General features: G+C 37.6%; 1 non-coding gene and 1 pseudogene across 1 annotated transcript; one reads left to right on the top strand and one right to left on the bottom strand.

Annotated features, from left to right (window-relative positions):
- Window positions 1–625: 625 nt before the first annotated feature.
- Window positions 626–19331, top strand: LOC141692175 (uncharacterized; annotated as a pseudogene).
- Window positions 5585–5691, bottom strand: LOC141710089 (small nucleolar RNA R71). Its single transcript, XR_012570628.1, has one exon. It is a non-coding gene; the product is annotated as a small nucleolar RNA R71 (small nucleolar RNA).
- Window positions 19332–22049: the final 2718 nt, after the last annotated feature.

Below are 22049 nucleotides of genomic sequence, written 5' to 3' on the forward strand. Positions count from 1 at the left end.
ATCTAATATATGTATTCTCAAAATATATAATTAAAATATTTTAATAGATTCAGGTGGTTTGGATATAACGGGCGGTATAAAAAACAAATCCAAACCGTTATTTTTCGGGTTTTGGAAAAATGAAACCATAACCGATCCAAACCGTTACAAACCATTAAATTTCGGTTTGGGCGGTTTAAAACGGTTGGTTTGGACGGTTATGAAATTTTTTGCTCGCCCCTAATAGAAATGGTCACCATCATGGAAACACCATCCCTTTTCGTATTATAATGCTTCAAGCCCATGAATTTAGATTAAAGAACTGGATTAACTGAAAGCTAAGGAAAGCAACAAGTGATGTTGACCAAATTTACCGTGTTAACAAGCATTTAAATGTATATAAGGCAATTCAATGTATGTTAATGTTAATATTAATAACAATTCAGTCGGTGTATTACATCATGTATTATTGGCTTTCAAAGAAAATACATCATTGTATTATGGGTAGAGTCTTTTTACGTAGAATCAATTTTGTTTTTAGTGAAGAAATTATGTTTTCCTTTTGATGATTTTAACTGGTACAAGCATTTAATCAAATCTTACTATCCGCTTAATAGCTAATCCCATTCTACCGCAAAAAAAATATATGGTACTATATGATAACTCTCGGTGGCGTGGTCGCTCCTTCGTTCACCGTTGTGGGGGTGTAACTGTGATGGGGTTCCCACAAAACAACACCGGAAGGGGGTTTGAGTCACGCGGCGCCTCCGGCGTGAGAGTAAGAACTCGTTTTGGGGAAGATGAAGATATATATGAATACAAGGTGGCTATATGTGTATATGAGTGTGAGAGAGTGATTAATCTCAAAACCTCACCTTCTTGGGATTGGTACCTTTAAATTGTAGCCAACTAGCCATTGGTTCCGGGAGCGGAGGACACCTGACTAAAGTGGATGCTTTACACGTGTCAGCGCGGGATTGGCCGAGGAATGTTCTGAGGATCCTCTAACACGTGCCCTGATTATTCCCATGATTGATGTGTGACAGTTTTCCATATCATGTGATTGGGCCGGTGTCTCACGTGCTGCGATTCCTCAAGGTCGTTCTTGCGGGACTGGGTCAGTCAGGACTGGCAGTGTCCGGGCGTAGACTGATTTAGGATGCAGGACTAGTCCTTCCAGGAGCTTCATGGAGTTAGGAGTCAAGAACTAGTCCTTCCAGGAGTTGCATGGAGTTAGGAGTTGGGGACTAGTCCTTCCAGGAGCTGCATGGAGTTAGGAGCCCAGGACCAGCTCTTCCAGGAGCTGTATGAAGTTAGGGGTTCAGGACTAGTCCTTCCAAAAACTATATGTACTATCATGTGCCCCTCACTCCCTTACGCAGATTTTCTGGATGGAGGAGTAAGTTTGGGCTTGTTTGGAGTATATGAGGTGTTGATTGTTGTTTTTAGAAGAATTTGAGATTTTCTTGCCCCGGTCCGGATTGTGTTGAGTTCAGCCAATTATGATTAAGGTTTGTTGTCCTTAGTATAGTTTGAGCTTTTCTTGCCCCCCAGTCCGGATTATGTTGAGTTCATCCAATCAGGACTAAGGTTTTTTTATCCTTAGTAGAATTTGAGCTTTTCTTGCCCCCCAGTCCGAATTGTGTTGAGTTCAGCGAATCCGGGATAAGGTTTGTTGTCCTTAGTAGAGTTTGAGCTTTTCTTTCCCCCCAGTCCGGATTGTGTTGAGTTCAGCGAATCCGGACTAAGGTTTGTTGTCCTTAGTAGAATTTGAGCTTTTCTTGCCCCCAGTCCGGATTGTGTTGAGTTCAGCGAATCCGGACTAAGGTTTGTTGTCCTTAGTAGAGTTTGAGCTTTTCTTGCCACCAGTCCGGATTGTGTTGAGTTCAGCCAATCAGGACTAAGGTTTTTTATCCTTAGTAGAATTTGAGCTTTTCTTGCACCCCCAGTCCGGATTGTGTTGGATTAGAAGAGCTGAAAATTTCTCAGGAGCGTTTTGAACCATTTATTCAAGAAGCTCCCACACTTGAGCTCAACCCACTGCCAGATCACTTGAGTTATGCATTCTTAGGTGCACCCCCTGACAAGGGGATTGGATATACTTTTGACGATGTAGAGGGTGACCGGCCGATTTCTGTCGTGCCTACAGAGGGTTCTTCTCATGTGCAACAGGTAGTTGATAGGACTGGTGTTGGTGATGAGCAGTACAGGCGAGTGACTAGGCGTATGGAGGCCATGCACGACATTCACCGATATTTTGCTGCAGATTTGACACAAGCTTTGGGTACTGTTGTCCGAGACACTGGTGGCGAGGTTGATTGGCCACCTGGTCCTCCACCCGACGAGGGTGACTCTCCCGCTAATTAGGTATGCCTGAAATCCTTATTATTACCTTCAATTAGGACATTGAAAATTTCAATTTTGGGGGTGATAATGTAAGGATTAGTAGTGTGTGTCCATATAGATTTATATTACATGTTTAGTTGTAGTTCATTCATATTTTTGCATGATTGTTCATTTAGGACATATTTGTTTGTTTTTATGTGATTTCATATAAGTTGCATTTGTATGCATATTTAGCACGATCCCTTAAGATGAACTATGATATTTGATAAGTTGATGTTGATTTGAGTGTGGTGATGACGAATATAGGGATGTTTAAGTCCTAATGTATTGATTTGCATGCTAGAAACAAATATTTTCACAAGTCTTATAGGGTTGCTTTTGATCTAGATAATGATCATACTTGTTTGTTGTTGAGATTTAATCACTTGGTTATATTTAAAATTTGTGATATTCTCGTAATGACGTAAAAACACTGATTTTCTTTATCTGGAGAAAAACTTGGATTTCATTGCTAGTTCTTGTAAGGCTAGGCGTCAAATGGCTAGTAGTCGGCTCATATTTTATGAGTGGTCTAGGGTTGAATAAGATGGAGTGAAACGCACTCATTCAGAAATTGTTGAAAAAAAAGAAAAAAAAAGAAAAAAAAGAAAAAAAAGAAAGAAAAAAAGTATGTGTTTATGCATAATTGATCAAGAGTGAGCTCTTTAATACTCGAGTTATTAAGTTCTAGGGGACTTTGTGCCTAGTGACCTAAGGCTTTTATAGTTTGGGATCCGCCAACCTAACGCTCGCTACATGGGTATTATTGCATAAGTCTTTTGGGACCTCATTCATTGCACAGTCAAATAAGCATCTTTGTTATGTGTACAATAATAGTGTGAATCCTTGTATAACTCTAGTAGAAAGGAGGTGTTGTGAGTCATAATGCGTTTATTGTCTATTCTGTTTATAAACTTTTGATTGTTTCGATGATAGATAAGTTATGGTTATTGATCTATTATCGAGAGTATATCTATATTAAGCATCCACACACGCACGTCTCTAGTTTGTGAGTTGGTTTGTGGGATTTATTCGAACTCTGTTTCAAGTTATTGCATTCTTAGAGGCATTGGCTTATTCATTTGGTTATGGTTATTCTGAGGGGATCGATTGCATTATCATTTAGTTGCATTCACGTAGTTGCATTCATGCATTAGGTTTGTTTTGTAGTTTTGAGTCTGTTTATGCTTGAGGACAAGCATCGATTCAAGTTTGGGGGTGTGATAAGTGGATTTTATATCCACTTGGAATGCTTTATTACAAGCTTAAATTGGTGTTTTGGACTCAAGTTGTTCGTATTTTGATGTGTATTTGTATTATTGCATTTCAGGTATCAGTTATATAAAGAAATGAGCTTTTAAAGGAAATATGATGAAAAGTGATCAGAATTGGAAGTCAAGGCCATAGTCAAGTTGTATAGAATCTCAATAGTTTCGCGTGGGCAGTTGAATCGCCTAATTCTGACGAGTAGAACTCAAGTTATGGCCAAAACAAGATTTATCAGAACTTTTTCCAGAAGATGTATGAGCGCCCGCCAGAGAGCTGAGCGCCCGCTCAGGAGAGCTGAGCGGCCGCTCAAGGCGCGGCTGATCGCTGATTTCGCTGAAAAAGCCTTTTTTGAATGGAATTTGACTATTTTAAGGGTTCAGGTCCACTAGGGGCGTATATATACTTGAAAAAAAAGGTTTTCATCATCCGGGAAGATTGGGATACCAAGGAGAAGACCTAGAAGCACATAACAACTCCAAAAAAGAAGATCTTGTTTTCAACTTGTGATTCTTTGAATTAGTTGTAACTTTGGATGCTCATTTTCGTTCTTGTTGAACCTAGATCTCGTTTATTCGTACTTTAATCATTATTCAGTTTATTAAGACCTTGTTTTTACCATGCATTCATTGGAACCCATGGTGACGATGAGTTCAATTATGGGCTAATCGTTGTCATGGGGTTCTAGCGGATTTACTTATGGATTTCAATAGTTTATTTGTTTTGATATCTTGGTGTGTGGTGATTGATTGATATCCTAGTATTGGTTGTGCTTACTCGTCTTATATGCGTAGCTAACATATAAGATATCGTGTTAATCTCTATTGAAGCGACGGTGGATCTTGAGATTTAGAACTTGTCATGCTAGCATAGGTTCATGTATGTGTATGCATGATTAGTGATTGACTCTAACCGTTTTACTTGCCCTATGTAATCAAGATAGATAACTTATGCTTAAACCGTTATGTTGTCAAATTTTATAGACATATAGGGTCTCAATATAATTGGTGCCTATTCAGCTTCTATCTCTTTTGTGGATGTCTGGTAAAATTGTACTCGTGCAACGAAAGTTGGCATTTATCAGTTTCGTGTTATCTGATTAGTATCATCACCATCACATGCTAAGGTTAAGAACGAAAAGGCTATTGAATGAAGTATTTAATGAAGTTAGAATCCCATGTTTGTCATATATATTAATTCAACCATTCTTGTTCTCTTAGTTATAATTGTTAGTTTAATATCTTAGTTTAATACAAACCCAATTTGTTATTTGTCTTAGCATTGAGCGATAACCATACATTGTTGCATAGGTGCATAAATTGAACTTAACCTAAACCAGTCTCTGTGGGAACGAATCTGATTTATATCTTATACTACTTGCGAACGCGTATACTTGCGTGAATATTATCGCGTGTTTTCGCCCTAACAAGTTTTTGGCGCCGCTGCCGGGGACTCGGTGTTAATTTTTAGTTTATGTGTTTGTCATCAGTGGTCGTTAAAGTTCACTGACTCAGATTCTTTTACTTTCACGGTTTATTTGTTTGTGTTTCAGGTACTCATTACAATGGGAGATCCAGCAGCACGAACGAAAGCCTTGATGGATTTTTCTCAACCCAAGATCAGTGACATTCAATCTACCATTGTTCGACCAACTATCACAACTAATACCTTTGAGATCAAGCCTCACATAATTCAATGAGTGCAGAATTCAATCCAGTTTGGGGGTTCCCCAACGGAAGATCCCAATACACACATTAGGGATTTTATTGAGATTTGCGACACCTTCAAGTTTAATGGTGTTTCTGAAGATGCTGTGAAGCTGAGACTGTTCCCATTCTCTCTGAGGGACAAGGATAAGAGCTGGTTACACTCTCTACCAGCTGGTTCGATTACTACTTGGGAAGATCTTGCTCAGAAGTTTCTTACTAAATTCTTCCCTATGGCGAAGACAGCTGCAATCAGAAATGCTCTTACTCAATTTGCGCAGCAATCAGGAGAATATTTATATGAAGCTTGGGAGCGCTACAAGGAGATGCTTAGGAAGTGTCCTCATTATGGAATGCCTGATTGGATGATCATCAATTATTTTTACAATGGGTTGGGAGCACAGTCCAGACCCATGCTCGATGCAGCAGCAGGTGGAGCATTATGGGCAAAGAGCTATAAGGAAGCTTATGATCTAATTGAATTGATGGCTGCTAATGAATATCAATATCCAACCCAGAGATGTCCACAGGGAAAGGTAGCAGGAGTTCTTGAAGTGGATACAGTTACGGCTATCACTGCTCAACTGAAGGAGTCATCTATGAAGATCGATTTTCTGGCTAACTATGGTGTTAAACAGATAATTAGTGTTTGTGAGCTGTGTGCAGGTCCGCATACGACAGAGCAATGCACTATATCTAGTGACTCAGCTTAGTTTGTGAGCAACTTTCAGAGATCGCAGCAGCCAGTTCCTGCCACTTATCATCCTGACAACTGGAATTATCCTAACTTCAGCTGGAGGAACAATCAGAATGTGATGCAACAGCCGTTCCGGCAGTTTGGAAATAAGCTATTCAACCCTCCTGATTTTCAGCAACAAATTGCACCAAAACAACAACTCCAAATTCAACAACCAAATCATGATGCAGGTCTATCTTCGAATGAAAAATCTGAATTGGAGGAGTTGAGGCTTATGTGCAAAAACCAGGCTCTTATATGCCAAAGTCAGGCTGTTTCAATCAAGACTCTGTAGAACCAAATAGGGAAAATTGATAATGCCTTATTGAATCGACCACCAGGAACGCTTCCTAGTGATACAGAAAAAAATTCAGGCAAGAGGGAAGTTGAAGAACAGGTGAATGCCATCACCTTAAAGTCTGGAAAGGTCGCAAGCCCCCAAATTCAGCAAGACGAAGTGTAACACCCCCAAATCCGGGGTCGGGGATCCGAGTTGTCACGAGTTCCATTTTCCTTAATAATACTTAATCTTAATAATCAACCAACTACTGCGTACTGTGACCCCACAATATACACACACACCATAAGTTATAGTCTCAGAGATGAATACCAAACAATAACACAAGTCATTTTATTCCACAATTATAAGTCATTACACCTCAAAAGGGTTTCTGAATAAATTTACATATTCTTTGCCATTATTACAATTCATAAATATACATAAGTCTGGTACATCAAAAGTTGAAAGCATAGCCAATTGGTAGACCCTACCTCAGCTACAACGACATCAACGCCTACTGGAAATTGCAGAACGTTTGCTATCCGCTCGCTAATTGGGAGCTTGATCCTGTTCATCTTGTCTATCTGTTGTTGTGTGATGAAAGAAGAAAGCAAGGGTGAGCAACAAGCCCACCAAAATAATATGTATTATAATTAACAATATATGAGCATTCTCATAGTACTCATGAAAGTCTTGGTCAAGAAGAAATGAACCAAGTTTGTTATTTTAATGCAACGAAGTCGCAAAATATTCAGTATACATATATACTTCTCAAATCTTTGAAATTCTATGACATGTATAATATACACAGAGTTCCTGTTTATAACTGTATAATATCATTGCAAGGTGATCTCATATATCTAACCTTGTCTCGACGTTTTTCTGAAAATCTTTGTCATGCATAAGGTAATCATTTACTAGATATAAGTTGAAAAGATTTACAAGATACTCCCATATACTTATATCTTTTCCGAATACTACTCGAACTATCACCGTTCAAGTTATAATTAGTTTCAAAAGTTCATCACACAGATGAGACTACAAGATAATACTTGAATATATTCAATCTTTGAAATATTATTGAATGAAATGAAGTTACGAGATACTTCATTAAGTCCCGATATATATCCATATATATCTCTCATACATTTCCTGAAAACCTCTGTCATGTAAAGTATGAACAGAGTTGTAATATCCAATGAATTTTGGAAAGAAAAGAATTTTGGCATAAACCCGATATCTTGCTGATCAGGCAAAGATAGCAATAAGTAACCATTTCTACTGTAGATGGATGAATTCCTCGCCGGTCATCACCCTGGCCGCATTAGGACCTCGCGCTAGACCGTTACCCGACCACTCACGCGTGGATGGACTGTCACCCAGCCTCTTACACCTTCATAGACCGTACCCCGGCCTGTCGCTTATGCCGACTTAATTAGATGGACTTACTTCCCGAACGTTGGGCAAGTAATCAAATTGTTTTCTCAAAACAGCAACCTCGTTACGAATATAAAATACACCACAGATCCGGATCCCCAAGATTTTTTGAGCGAATATTCAAGTCTCCTTCGAAAGGAAGATCTTAAATCTGAAAACGAGTTTTGGGATCCGCTCTAACTTTTAAAATCATTTTGAAGACTCGAAAATATTTTTAAGAATGTTTGGAGTAAAGCTGATTTAATGAAATAAATCAGTTCCGATATATTAGAAAATATCTGAATATTATTATTTAAATAATATTCCCATAAGGATAATCCTTATAAACATAATTGAAGTAAAAGTTTTAAAACTTATACTTGAAATGAATAATAAATAACCAAAGATATACTTAGACGAAAGTACGATCTTTATTTGAATAATCGAAAATAAGTTTGATTATCGAAACATTATTCTTTAATAAAATAAAGAATATTATTTAATAAATAAGTGGAGTCATAAGTCCTCAAATGAATATTCAAAATATATTCATTAAATAAAATAAACAGAGTCTTAAGTCCTCGAATGAATATTCAAAATAATATTCATTAAATAGAATAAACGGAGTCATAAGCCCTCGAATGAATATTCAAAATAATATTCATTAAATAGAATAAACGGAGTCATAACCCTCGAATTAATATTCAAATTAATATTCAATAATAAAAATAAAGTTATCAAATAAACCTTATTCAATTAATAGTTTTGAAAACTATATCTATATATATATAAATATATATAATATACTCGGGAACATCGACTCCCGGTTTAGAAAAATGTTCACCTTTGGGTCCCCTATACTAAGGGTATACGCAACTATTGCTTATCTCTAGCATAGGTATTATGCAACTTATAAGCAATTGAATCAACAATTAGATATGAAGATTACGAAACAGACATGCATATATACCATATCACATGCTCCAATATATCGCAAGATTTGCTAATAACAATCATGCACTTATCACAAGATAATGCATATACATATATTTACATCACAACAACAGTATAACGGGTAGAAAACTTGCCTGAGTGTTACGGGGTAGACTTAAACTTATAGTGGATCCGGTAACCTATGAACAACAACATAAACCGGAATTAAACCACGGTCACTTAAGAAACTAGACTTTAACCATTTAGAGCCCTAACGTTCGCTTTCGCGCTTAACGATTCACTTAAGTCGCTCGAGTACCCTCGGCTCCACCATTTTTAATAAATTAACCATTAAGAGTTTTAAGGCGATTCTTTCGCAAGTACCTTACCAACTGCCTAATCCACTTAACATAATTGTTTCATATCCCAATTAGTCATTTAAAGTCCTTAACCAAGGTTTTAAAGTAAGGCGAGGGGTAATGGTTCGGTCGCGAAGTGTCGTTACTTAAAACGGTCGTTTCTCCTAAACCGTACATCGAATTCAAACGAACCACATATCAAAATGAAGCTCGTAACATGAACTATCTAATCATGGTAATGGTCAGAACCTAACAGTGAGTTCATGGGTCCTGATGTTAAGAACAAAACAGTCTAAGGTAAATCGGGCACTACGACGGCTATGTTTACGCGATTACCAAATTTGTACAACTCCAAATCAATCCACAATCAACCACAAATCAACCCATAACCACCAATAAAACCAAACTCCGTCCATACTTCATTACAACAGTCCCAACATCTCAAAATTTTCCAATTTATACTACCCCTAAACATGAACTAAAGCTATTCTTAAGTTCATTAACTAATTACCAAGATTTACCATTCCCAAAAACATCACAAAACCAACCAATCTCTAAATACACAACACCCATGCCTCTCATGAACCATAACAAACAAAACCAAACTTAATACTCAAAGTAAAGTTAGGGTTTGGAGGGGTTATACCTTCCTTGGAGTGATTAGAGTAGCCAGGAAGCCTTAAGAAGCCTTGAGATATCTTAGGAATACTTGGATCTTAAAGGAAAGCAAAGAAAATAAAGTTAGTAATCTTGAAAACACTATTCATCATCTTCTTCCTTGATTTATTGGAAGAGATTCATGAAGAAATAGAAGCTTAAACTCCTAGGATATGCTTATCTAATCATAAGGAACCTTGGATAATTACCTTGCAATTTAACAAACCTAGAATCTTGATTTTTGGAAATTTCTTCCTTGAAAACATGAAAAAGCCGAGAGATTTTGCTTGGAAATGAAAAGTCAAGTTTGTGTTTATGATTTGCTTGGCTTGGTTGATGTTGTTTTGTTAATTGGATTATTACCATGGTAAATTTTGTGTGGTTCACAATCAACCAATAACACACTTCTCTTTTGGTCATGCTTAGGTCATCATGCTATGTCATCCTCCCACACTTGTCCTCTTCTTGTTGGTGAGATGACATCACTCCCCACTAACCCTTTGATTAACTCCTAATCACTTGGCTAATGACCGTTGATCTGTTATACGGTTCGCTTAACTTTCGTTCTCGTTTATCGTTTGAGGGATCATACCCGAGATCTTATTACTTGGGTTCCCTTAACCTTTCTCAATACATTATATTCCTTTTATGATCCTCTCTTATAATCCTTGAATTTAAATCCTTTTTATCATGTTCCCTTATACTCAATTCTTTCGGTATCTGGTGGATTTTCGGGAAAAATCAAAGTGTTCGAATTTGGATTATGACGATCTTTACATACACTTATATCCTATATAAAGTACTAATAAGATCTCAGAATAACAATAGAAGAACCCCTACATAGTGTGGCATGAAAAGTTTTCTTATTCAGCAATATCAGCAAAAACACTATTCATAAGGGTTACAAAAAGTTCAAAATTTTGGGGTTATTACACGAAAAGCCTGAAAAATCTCAAGATTCAGAAAATACAGTTGTGGCTGAAGAAGAAGTGCAGAAGGAAGCAGAGGTGGAACCAAGGAAGACTACTGTGGAACACACTCCTCCTGAGGGTAATACAGGGGAGAAATAAATCTATCCTCCACCTCATTTTCCTAAGAGGCTGCAGAAGAAAAAGCCGGATAAGCAGTTTGAGAAGTTTTTGGAGGTGTTCAAGAAACTTCATATCAACATCCCTTTCGCTGAAGCTCTTGAACAAATGTCTAGCTATGCGAGGTTTATGAAAGGTATTCTCTCTCGAAAAGTGAAGCTCGATGACTTAGAGACCGTTGCTCTAACGGAGGAATACAGTGCTGTGCTGCAACAGAAGTTGCCTCCGAAGCTTAAAGATCCTGGAAGCTTCACTATTCCTTGCACCATCGGAAACTTGTCGCTCGACAAGTGTTTATGTGATTTAGGAGCTAGCATCAATATGATGCCCTAATCTATCTTCAAGAAGCTTGGTCTGCCTGATCCGATACCAACATACATGTTATTGCAACTAGTTGACCTTTCCATCGCTTGTCCACGAGGTATAGTGGAGGATGTCTTGGTCAAGGTGGATAAACTCATCTTTCCTGCTGACTTTGTAATTCTTGATTTCGAGGAAGATAAGAAGATTCCCATTATCTTGGGAAGACCATTCTTGGCTACAGGACGAACTATGATCGATGTGCAAAAGGGAGAGCTTTCAATGAAGGTTTATGATCAAAAGGTCACTTTTAATCTGTTCAAGGAAATAAAGTTACCCACAGCTAAAGAGGAGTGCTTTAAAGTTGAGCAACTGCAGGTTTTGAATGCACCTTCGTGGAAGAAGAAGTTGGATATGCCATTCGATTCTCTTGGATTAGCAGAGCTGAAAATTTCTCATGAGCGTTTTGAACCATTTATTCAAGAAGCTCCCATACTTGAGCTCAACCCACTGCCAGATCACTTGAGTTATGCATTCTTAGGTGCACACCCTGACAAGGGGTTTGGATATACTTTTGACGATGTAGAGGGTGACCGGCCGGTTTTTGCCGTGCCTACAGAGGGTTCTTCTCATGTGCAACAGGTAGTTGATAGGATTGGTGTTGGTGATGAGCAGTACAGGCGAGTAACTAGGCGTATGGAGGCCATGCACGACATTCATCGATATTTTGCTACAGATTTGACACAGGCTTTGGGTACTGCTGTCCGAGACACTGGTGGAGAGGTTGATTGGCCACCTGATCCTCCACCCGACGAGGTGACTCTCCCGCTAATTAGGTATGCCTGAAATCCTTATTATTACCTTCAATTAGGACATTGAAAATTTTAAGTTTGGGGGTGATAATGTAAGGATTAGTAGTGTGTGTCCATATAGATTCATATAGATTCATATTGCATGTTTAGTTGTAGTTCATTCATATTTTTGCATGATTGTTCATTTAGGACATATTTGTTTATTTTTATGTGATTTCATATAAGTAGCATTTGCATGCATATTTAGCATGATCCCTTAAGATGAACTATGATATTTGATATGTTGATGTTGATTTGAGTGTGGTTATGGCGAATATAGGGATGTTTAAGTCCTAATGAATTGATTTGCATGCCAGAAATAAATATTTTCACAAGTCTTATAGGGTTGCTTTTGATCTAGATCATGATTATACTTGTCTGTTGTTGAGATTTAATCACTTGGTTATATTTAGAATTTGTGATATTCTCGTAATGACGTAAAAACACTGATTTTTTTATCTGAAGAAAAACTTGGATTTCATTGCTAGTTGTTGTAAGGCTAGGCGTCAAATGGCTAGTAGCCGGCTCATATTTTTATGAGTAGTCTAGGGTTGAATAAGATGGAACGAAACGCACTCATTCAGAAATTGTTGAAAAAAAGGAAAAAAAAAAGAAAAAAGAAAGAAAAAAAGTATGTATTTATGCATAATTGATCAAGAGTGAGCTCTTTAATACTCGAGTTATTAAGTTCTAGGGGACTTTGTGCCTAGTGACCTAAGGCTTTTATAGTCTGGGATCCGCTAACCTAACGCTCGCTACATGGGTATTATTGCATAAGTCTTTTGGGACATCATTCATTGTACGGTCAAATAAGCATCTTTGCTATGTGTTCAATAATAGTATGAATCCTTGTATAACTCTAGTAGAAAAGAGGTGTTGTGAGTCATAATGCGTTTATTGTCTATTCTGTTTATAAACTTTTGATTGTTTCGATGATAGATAAGTTATGGTTATTGATCTAGTATCGAGAGTATATCTATTAAGCATCCACACACGCACGTTTCTGGTTTGTGAGTTGGTTTGTGGGATTTATTCGAACTCTGTTTCAAGTTATTGCATTCTTAGAGGCATTGGCTTATTCATTTGGTTATGGTTATTCTGAGGGGATCGATTGCATTATCATTTAGTTGCATTCACGTAGTTGCATTCATGCATTAGGTTTATTTTGTAGTTTTGAGTCTGTTTATGCTTGAGGACAAGCATCGATTCAAGTTTGGGGGTGTGATAAGTGGATTTTATATCCACTTGGAATGCTTTATTACAAGTTTAAATTGGTGTTTTGGACTCAAGTTGTTGGTATTTTGATGTGTTTTTGTGTTATTGCATTTCAAGTTTCAGTTATATGAAGAAATGAGCTTTTAAAGGAAATATGATGAAAAGTGATCAGAATTGGAAGCCAAGTCCATTGTCAAGTTGTAGAGAATCTCACTAGCTTCGCGTGGGCAGTTGAATCGCCTAATTCTGACGAGTAGAACTCAAGTTATGGTCAAAACAAGATTCATCAGAATTTTTTCCAGAAGCCGTCTGTGCGCCCGCCCAGGAGAGCTGAGCGGCCGCCCAGAGAGCTGAGCGCCTGCTCAGGAGAGCTGAGCGGCCGCTCAAGGCGCGGTTGGTCGCTGTTTTCGCTGAAAAAGCCTTTTTTGAGTGGAATTTGACGATTTTAAGGGTCCAAGTCCACTAGGGGCGTATATATACTTTAAAAAAAAGGTTTTCATCATCCGGGAAGATTGGGATACCAAGGAGAAGACCTAGAAGCACAGAACAACTCCAAAAAAGAAGATCTTGTTTTCAACTTGTGATTATTTGAATTAGTTGTAACTTTGGATGCTTTTTTTCGTTCTTGTTGGCTTTTTGGTTATGTGTCTGGGCTACTTATATGTTCTGTGTCCGGACTGCTTATCTACTTTCTTTTGTTGTGGCTCTTTGTAGTTTTTTGACTTGTGTTTTTTGCTTTGTTTTCTGGCAGGCTTAAGGGTTTGGGCAAAGCTTTTAAGCTGCCGAAGAAAGCTGTTGTTGGTGGGTCCGGATCCAACGCTTCTGCGGAGGAGGGATCTCAGAGCAATGCTATGTCAAAGCCGGAGGTTGATGTGACTGAGAGGGATCCAGAGCAGGTTGTTGAGCTAGAAGTTGGTGATGAATTCGAGAATCTTGAGGATCTCGAGCCTCTCGGGGAATTTCCTCATGTTGAATCCGGACGAAAGAAGAAGAGGCTCCGGACTCTTGGTTCCAAACCTCCCCGAAGTCAAAATTTTGATGTTTGTACTGGGTCCAGGGTGGATAGGGTGAAAGGTGTCGTGGAAGAATGTTGTGAATATGTTGTGTACTTGATGATTACCTAAACAAAACATCTAAGTAGATTTTACTCAGTAAAATAATGTAGCACTCGACGGATAAGAATTATAGTCCCAACGGATAACTCATTATAGTCCCGACGGATGATTAACTTATTATCCATCGAGTGAGTAGCTTATGTAATAATAAGTTTGTAGCACAGTGTTGTATGCACCTTTGTATAGAATCTGGAGTAGCATATAAGTCATGTTGACTTTAACTAGATATGCAGAATAGGTTGATTAACTGTACATAAGCAATGTCTTGTAATTCTGTATAAGTGAAATGAAGTCAAGTGTCAAAATAGCTACCAACGGATGATTAACAAAGCTTCGACGGATGACCAAAATAGCTACCAACGGATGCTTAACAAAGCTTCGACGGATGATCAAATGACTATCAACGGATGTTTAACATAGCAGTCGACGGATGATCTGAAAGTCGATAGATGACCATATCAAGATTCAAACATCAGTTGAACAGTGAAAGCTGACACACAGCTGTTGAGTTGGATACAAGTACACCGTGGAAGCCCATTAACTGGGTAATAGAGGACAAAAAATAGCAAAGATTAAGACTGTTAGATTTTATATTTGTTCAGTTCTTTTGACTTTGTAATCTTGGTAATATATAAACCAAGAGAGTAGCAAATAGAAAAATAATTGAGATAGCTAAGAAACAACAATAGAGAAATCTTTGTAAGCACTATCTTTAGCATTTCCTGTGTTCTTAGCAGTTCTATTTTGTGTAAGCAGCTGTGAGCATTTCTGCACACAGAGTCCTCTCGATATATTAAATATATCTCTGGTGGAATTGTTTAAATCCACCAGAAAGTTTTTAAAGACTCTTGTTTTTAATTACTTATGTTTTGATTCATTCAAGTTTACATTCCGCATTGTGCTAATCAAAACAAATATATCCATAATCGAGTTGAACATTTTTATTTCAAGAAAAAGGTCAAGAATTCCATTCAACCCCCTTCTGTAATTCTTGCTATATTGTTAAGGGACTAACAATTGGTATCAGAGCAAGCTCTTAATCTACAAAGAGTTTAAAGATCAAAACAATTCAGCAAGATGAACAAGAAAGATGTTGGAGTCAAGATTCCTTTTCTTGATAAAGATAATTACCATCATTGGAAGGTAAAGATGCATCTTCATATGCTTTCTCAAGATGAGGCCTATGTGGACTGCATAGAAAGAGGCCCTCATGTTCCAATGAGAGCTGCAACAGGAAATGAACCATCTGTTCCAAAGCCAAGGCATGAATGGTCTGATCCTGATATTGAACAAGTTAGGAAAGATAAAAAGGCCATGAACATTCTGTTCAATGGTGTTAATGCAGACATGTTTGATAACATCATCAACTACAAGACTGCCAAGGAAGTTTGGGACACAATACAGATAATCTGTGATGGTACTGAGCAAGTAAGAGAAAATAAAATGCAGCTCCTGATTCAGCAATATGAGCATTTTCACAATGAAGAAAGTGAGTCACTCACTGACATTTTTAGTACATTCCAGAAGCTACTAAATGCTTTTAAATTGCATGGAAGAGTCTATCAGACTAAAGACTCCAATCTGAAATTTCTCAGATCTCTTCCAAAGGAATGGAAACCAATGACAGTCTCATTGAGAAACTCACAAGATTATAAGGAGTTTACTTTGGAGAGACTGTATGGCATTCTGAAGACCTATGAGCTTGAGATATAGTAGGATGAAAGAATGGAGAGAGGAAAGAAGAAAGGAGGATCCATTGCACTAGTGGCTGAACTGGAAAAGGAGAAGGAAGTGAAGATGGAAGCTGTGGAATCAACTTCAAAGGCCTGTGAAAGCAAGGGTAAAGGGCTAGCTGCAGAAAGTGAAGATTCATTGAGTCAAGATGACATGAAGGACATTGATGAGCACCTAGCATTCCTTTCAAGAAGATTTGCCAAGCTCAAGTTCAAGAAGAACTTTGGAGCTGCCAAGCCAAATAGAAACATGGTGGATAAATCAAAATTCAAGTGTTTCAAATGTGGCTTGGCAGGGCATTTTGCAAATGAGTGTAGAAAGTCAGATTCCAGTAAGAAAAGATTTGAGTCTGTGGATTATAAGCAAAAATACTTTGATCTACTCAAACAGAAGGAAAGGGCTTTTATTACACAAGAGAATGACTGGGCAGCTGATGGTTTGGATGAAGATGAGGATGTCAGCTATGTCAATCTAGCCCTTATGGCCAAGTCTGATGAAACAGAGACAAGTTCCTCAAGCAATCAGGTAATCACTACAAACCTTGCACATTTATCTAAAGCTGAGTGTAATGATGCAATAAATGACATGTCTACAGAATTGTATCATTTGTGTGTTACACTTAAGAGCATCTCCAAGGGTAGTAGCTAGAATGGTTAGCTAAAATAATATATAATAACTGTTAGGTAAAATTTGCTGAATCTATAAGGGGTTGTGCTCCAATGGTGTTAGCTATATAATGGTTAGCTATAATTCAAATATTGTATTTTAGTATTATTTCAAATTCCAACGGCTATATTTGCAACGACTATATTCCAACGGCTATATTTGCAACGGCTATATTCCAACGGCTATATTTCAACGGCTATATTTTATAACGGTCATATTTTAGATGTTATAAATAGATAACAAAACTGAAAGTTAGCCAGAACACAATTTCCAGACACAACTCAAATTCAATCCCACTTCTGAACCATTCATTTGTAATGGACAACACCACACGAATGATTCTTGACATTATGCAAGCCGAAGAAGAAGAACATGAAGCAAGAATGAGAATGAGTGCTGCTTACCTTCATCATCGACGACAAAGATCGAATTCTGTCTCGCATCATGGTGGTTCCACTATGAATCATCGTGTACTTGATCGAAATAGAGAAGAAGGTCATGATAGACTATATCGTGATTATTTTTCTACTACACCTACATACACAGAAACACAGTTTCGTCGACGATTTCGGATGCGACGATCTCTATTTTTACGAATTGAAGAAGCAGTTACAGCTCACGATAATTATTTTACGCAACGAGTTGATGCTGTGGGAGTTCGTGGATTATCATCTCTTCAAAAAGTGACCGCTGCACTAAGGATGCTTGCATATGGAACGGCAGCTGATGCTATCGATGATTACGTTCGAATTGGTGAAAGTACAGCAATAGAGAGTCTAAGAAGATTTGTTAAAGCAATCGTTGAAGTGTTTGGAGATGAATATTTGAGAAGACCAAATCCTGAAGATGTGTCTCGAATATTAAATGAAAATGAACGATGAGGTTTTCCTGGGATGCTTGGTAGTATTGATTGTATGCACTGGAAGTGGAAAAATTGTCCAACTGCTTGGCAAGGTATGTATACAGGTCATGTTCATGAACCAACTATTATATTAGAAGCAATAGATTCAAAAGATTTGTGGATTTGGCATGCCTTTTTTGGACTACCTGGATCGTTAAATGATATTAATGTGTTAGATAGATCTCATTTATTTGAAGATTTGGCAGAAGGTCGTGGACCAGAAGTGAGGTATACCATCAATGGTCATGAATATAACATGGGATATTATCTTGCTGATGGTATATATCCTTCTTGGCCAACATTTGTCAAAACTATTTCAAAACCTCTAGGTAACAAAAAAAAATATTTTGCAACTGCACAAGAATCTGTAAGAAAAGATGTTGAGCGAGCATTTGGAGTTTTGCAATCTCGGTTTGCAATGGTACGTGGACCATCACGATTTTGGGATGTGCACACAATGAGATATATTATGACTGCTTGTATCATCTTGCACAACATGATCATTGAAGATGAAAGGGAATTACATATGGAGGAAGAACATTTTGATACAGATGTTGCAATACCAATTATTACTCCAAATCTGGCAACACCAATACTCTTATTAACTACTTCCTTTTTCGTGTAAAGATTAAGCGGGTGATAGGTCAATGCTAGACAGGCATGTATATGTAATCCCAAATAAGCTTCACAATTGTCAAAATACCCCTCAAAAAGAAATAAACTAAGTACAGTTTAATAGTATATAACCCGCATAAACTACAAACAAACAAGTACCCTCGATTACAATCAACCCAAATAATTCCACCGATTCATTTCAGAGGCACATACATCATTCATCACATAATTCATTAAAGTAGAGCATAAATCAAATTAAACACAGTACCTTATTTTGCTCAGTTAAGCCACTTTGATTTTTTGAAAGAACCTGATTATAGGAACCAATAAATTTGGCCACTTTTTCGTTAATTGTACACCAGCGATTACACAACGAATTTGGCGTCCGATCACTTGAAAGTCCTGCTTTATTTTCATTATAGTAGTTCCAAATCCTATCCCAATAACATGAATGAGTTTGATTATTGCCTTGAATCGGATCCATACTAATATTTAACCAAGCAGAAATCAGCAACATATCTTCTTCAATCATGAAATTCTTCGATCTTCTTCCCTTTTTTAATTTTGCAGTTTCGTGTTGGTTTTGGCTTTGAGTTTGTGGGGGTGGTTGAGGAAATATGAATTCTTCAAATGAACCATCATTCAATAAGGATGTGAATGAACCTTCCATATTCTATCAATAAAACACAAGATGTTGAAGAACTGAAAATTTGCTCAAAAATCCCCAAATTTCTAAGAAATAGAACCCTAATTATATATGTGTGTGTGTTCTATCAATGACAAATATTTGAAAATTAACATATAATGATAAAATCAAATGGAATAGATTAGAAATCAGTAACCCTAATTGAAGCAAAATTAACAAATTAGATTTTAGACATACCTCTGCAGGAGAAAATAGGGCGGCGGGAGAAATAGAAGAAGATGCGGGAGAGGGAAAACTAAGCGGGAGATGAGGTGGATGCATATAGAGAATGGATAGATAATCAATTGATATAGAAGAAGAGTAGAGAATCTGTATAATTTTAGCTACCAAAAAAGCAGCGTTGGAGTTGATAAAATTGTAGAGAATAGGTAAAAAACTGCCACATCAGCAATTATAGCTAAGAGCTCTCCCGCGTTGAAGATGCTCTAAGTCCCTCACTAAAGAAAATGCTAAAATCAAAGAAAACAACTTGTTTTTGAGTGAGAGGAATAATGTGCTTGAGTCTCAGTTTGTTGAGTTTGAGAAACTAAAAATTGAGTGTAGAATTGCCAAGGAGGAATTAACTGAGTCCTTGAAAAAGGAAGAAATTTTAAAGAAGCAGCTCGATCGTGAACAGGAGGTGATTAAAGCATGGAAAACATCCAGAGATGTTCATGCTCAAATCACCAAGGTTCAAGGAATTGAGTCTTTTTGTGATGAAGCCTGGAAAAAGAATAAGGAGAAACTAGAACCTATTTTGGTAGATGGATTGCTGACAGATGTAGACTCAACGAATGATGAGAACTATCCGTCGGATAACAAAAAGTGTTATTCGTCAAATGATAAAAATCCTCATCCGTCGGCTGTGAGCAAACCCATTAGCAAAGCCAAATTAACCAAGCTAAATGAAAAGTATGGGTCTGTTTCCAAGAACTTTGTTTCAGGAGAGTCAAGTCAAGCCAAGAAAGGGAAGAAGGCTAATGTTGGTCACATGACTGTCAAACAGTTAAGTGACAGACTTGAGAAGATAGAGGTAAAAACAGAGACTAAAAGGAAAAACAATAGGAATGGTAAAGTAGGGATTAACAAACATAATAACTACACACCTGACAAATATGCTCCTAGAAAAATCTGTGTCAAATATGGTAGTGTAAATCATTTGTCTGTTAATTGCAAATCTGCCATGCCTACTCCCATGTCTGTTCAGCCTCAATTCTCTAACATGAATGCCATGCCTCCCATGCCTGTTAATGCTATGCCTACACAGAACATGAATGCACAGTTTGCTAATATGCCATTTTCACCTAATCCATATTATGTTGCATACAATATGCCTCAAATGCCATTTAGCATGCCTTACTGGAATAACATGTTTGCACCAAGCATGCCATTTCCTGTTAGCCATAACATGCATGATAATTCTGTTGCATCTAGTGGTTTCAAAGGCCCAACCCAAATGACTAAGGAAGAATCTAAAATTCCTAAGTCAAATGAGTTAAGACCTAAGAAACAGAAGAAGAAAGCTGACAAGGCAGGACCCAAGGAAACTTGGGTACCAAAATCAACTTGATTTGATTTTGATGTGTGCAGGGAAACAGAAGGAATCTTTGGTACTTGGATAGTGGTTGTTCAAGACACATGACTGGTGATTCTACCCTGCTCACAGAGTTTGAAGAGAGAGCTGGCCCAAGTATCACTTTTGGAGATGACAGCAAAGGTTATACTGTGGGATATGGCTTGATTTCAAAGGACAATGTCATCATTGAAGAGGTTGCCTTAGTGGATGGTCTCAAACACAATCTGTTGAGTATCAACCAGCTTTGTGATAAAGGCAACTCAGTAACCTTCAACAAAGAAACCTGTGTTGTGATTAATAATCAAAACAACAAAGTGGTTCTCACTGGTGTGAGAAGAGGAAATGTGTATCTAGCTGACTTCAACTCAACTAAAGCAGAATCTGTAACTTGTCTTCTTAGTAAAGCAAGTCAAGATGAAAGTTGGCTATGGCACAAGAAGCTATCCCATTTGAACTTCAAGACCATGAATGAGCTGGTAAAGAAAGAGCTAGTTAGAGGCATTCCTATGGTGGAGTTTACAAAGGATGGACTGTGTAATGCCTGCCAAAAAGGGAAGCAGATTAAAGCATCATTCAGGAAGAAACTTGATTCAGCAATTGAAGAGCCTCTACAACTGCTTCACATGGATTTGTTTGGACCAGTCAATATATTGTCAATCTCAAAGAAAGGATTTTGCCTAGTAATTATAGATGGTTTCTCAAAGTTCTCTTGGACATATTTCCTAAAGTCCAAAGATGAGGCTAGTGAAATCATCATCAATCACATAAGGCAAGTTAACAATCATCCCTGATTTCAAAGTTAGAAGAATCAGGAGTGATCATGGAACTGAGTTCAAGAACTATGTCATGAGAGCATTTTGTGAGGAAAATGGAATCTTGCATGAGTTTTCAGCAGCAAGGACTCCACAACAGAATGGAGTAGTGGAAAGAAAGAATAGATCTCTTATTGAAGCTGCAAGGACAATGCTTGAAGAATCAAAACTACCAACATATTTCTGGGCCGAAGCTGTAAACACTGCATGCTACACTCTGAACATCTCTCTGATTAATCAAGCAAGATGCATGACACCTTATCAATTGTTCAAGAATAAGAAGCCAACTCTGAACTTTCTTCATGTCTTTGGCTGCAAATGCTATATTCTGAGAAATCAAACTGATCAAAATGGGAAGTTTGATGCTAAAACAGATGAAGGAATTTTTGTTGGATATGCTGTTGGTAAAGCATATAGAGTCTACAATCTAAGAACCAACATTGTTGTTGAATCTATACATGTTGTGTTTGATGATAAAAAGATTGAAGGACTAAAAGATGGAGATTACCATGAGAGCCTCAAATTCGACAATGTTGAGATGGTCAGTGATGAAAGTGATGATGAGAGTGATCAAGAAACAGTGTCTAAGGATAATGCAGACAAATCTACTACAAATGAAGCACAAAACTCAACATCCGTTGAGTTACATAACGCTTCATCCGTCGGAAGGCAATCTGTATTATCCGTCGAAAGACAACCTGCCTCATCCGTCGGTACTCAAAATTCACCATCCGTCGGGTTATCAAAAGGAGCAGGAAGTCAAGGCAGATCACC

This window comes from Apium graveolens, chromosome 2, assembly GCF_009905375.1.
Source record: "Apium graveolens cultivar Ventura chromosome 2, ASM990537v1, whole genome shotgun sequence".
Classification (NCBI taxonomy): domain Eukaryota; kingdom Viridiplantae; phylum Streptophyta; class Magnoliopsida; order Apiales; family Apiaceae; genus Apium; species Apium graveolens.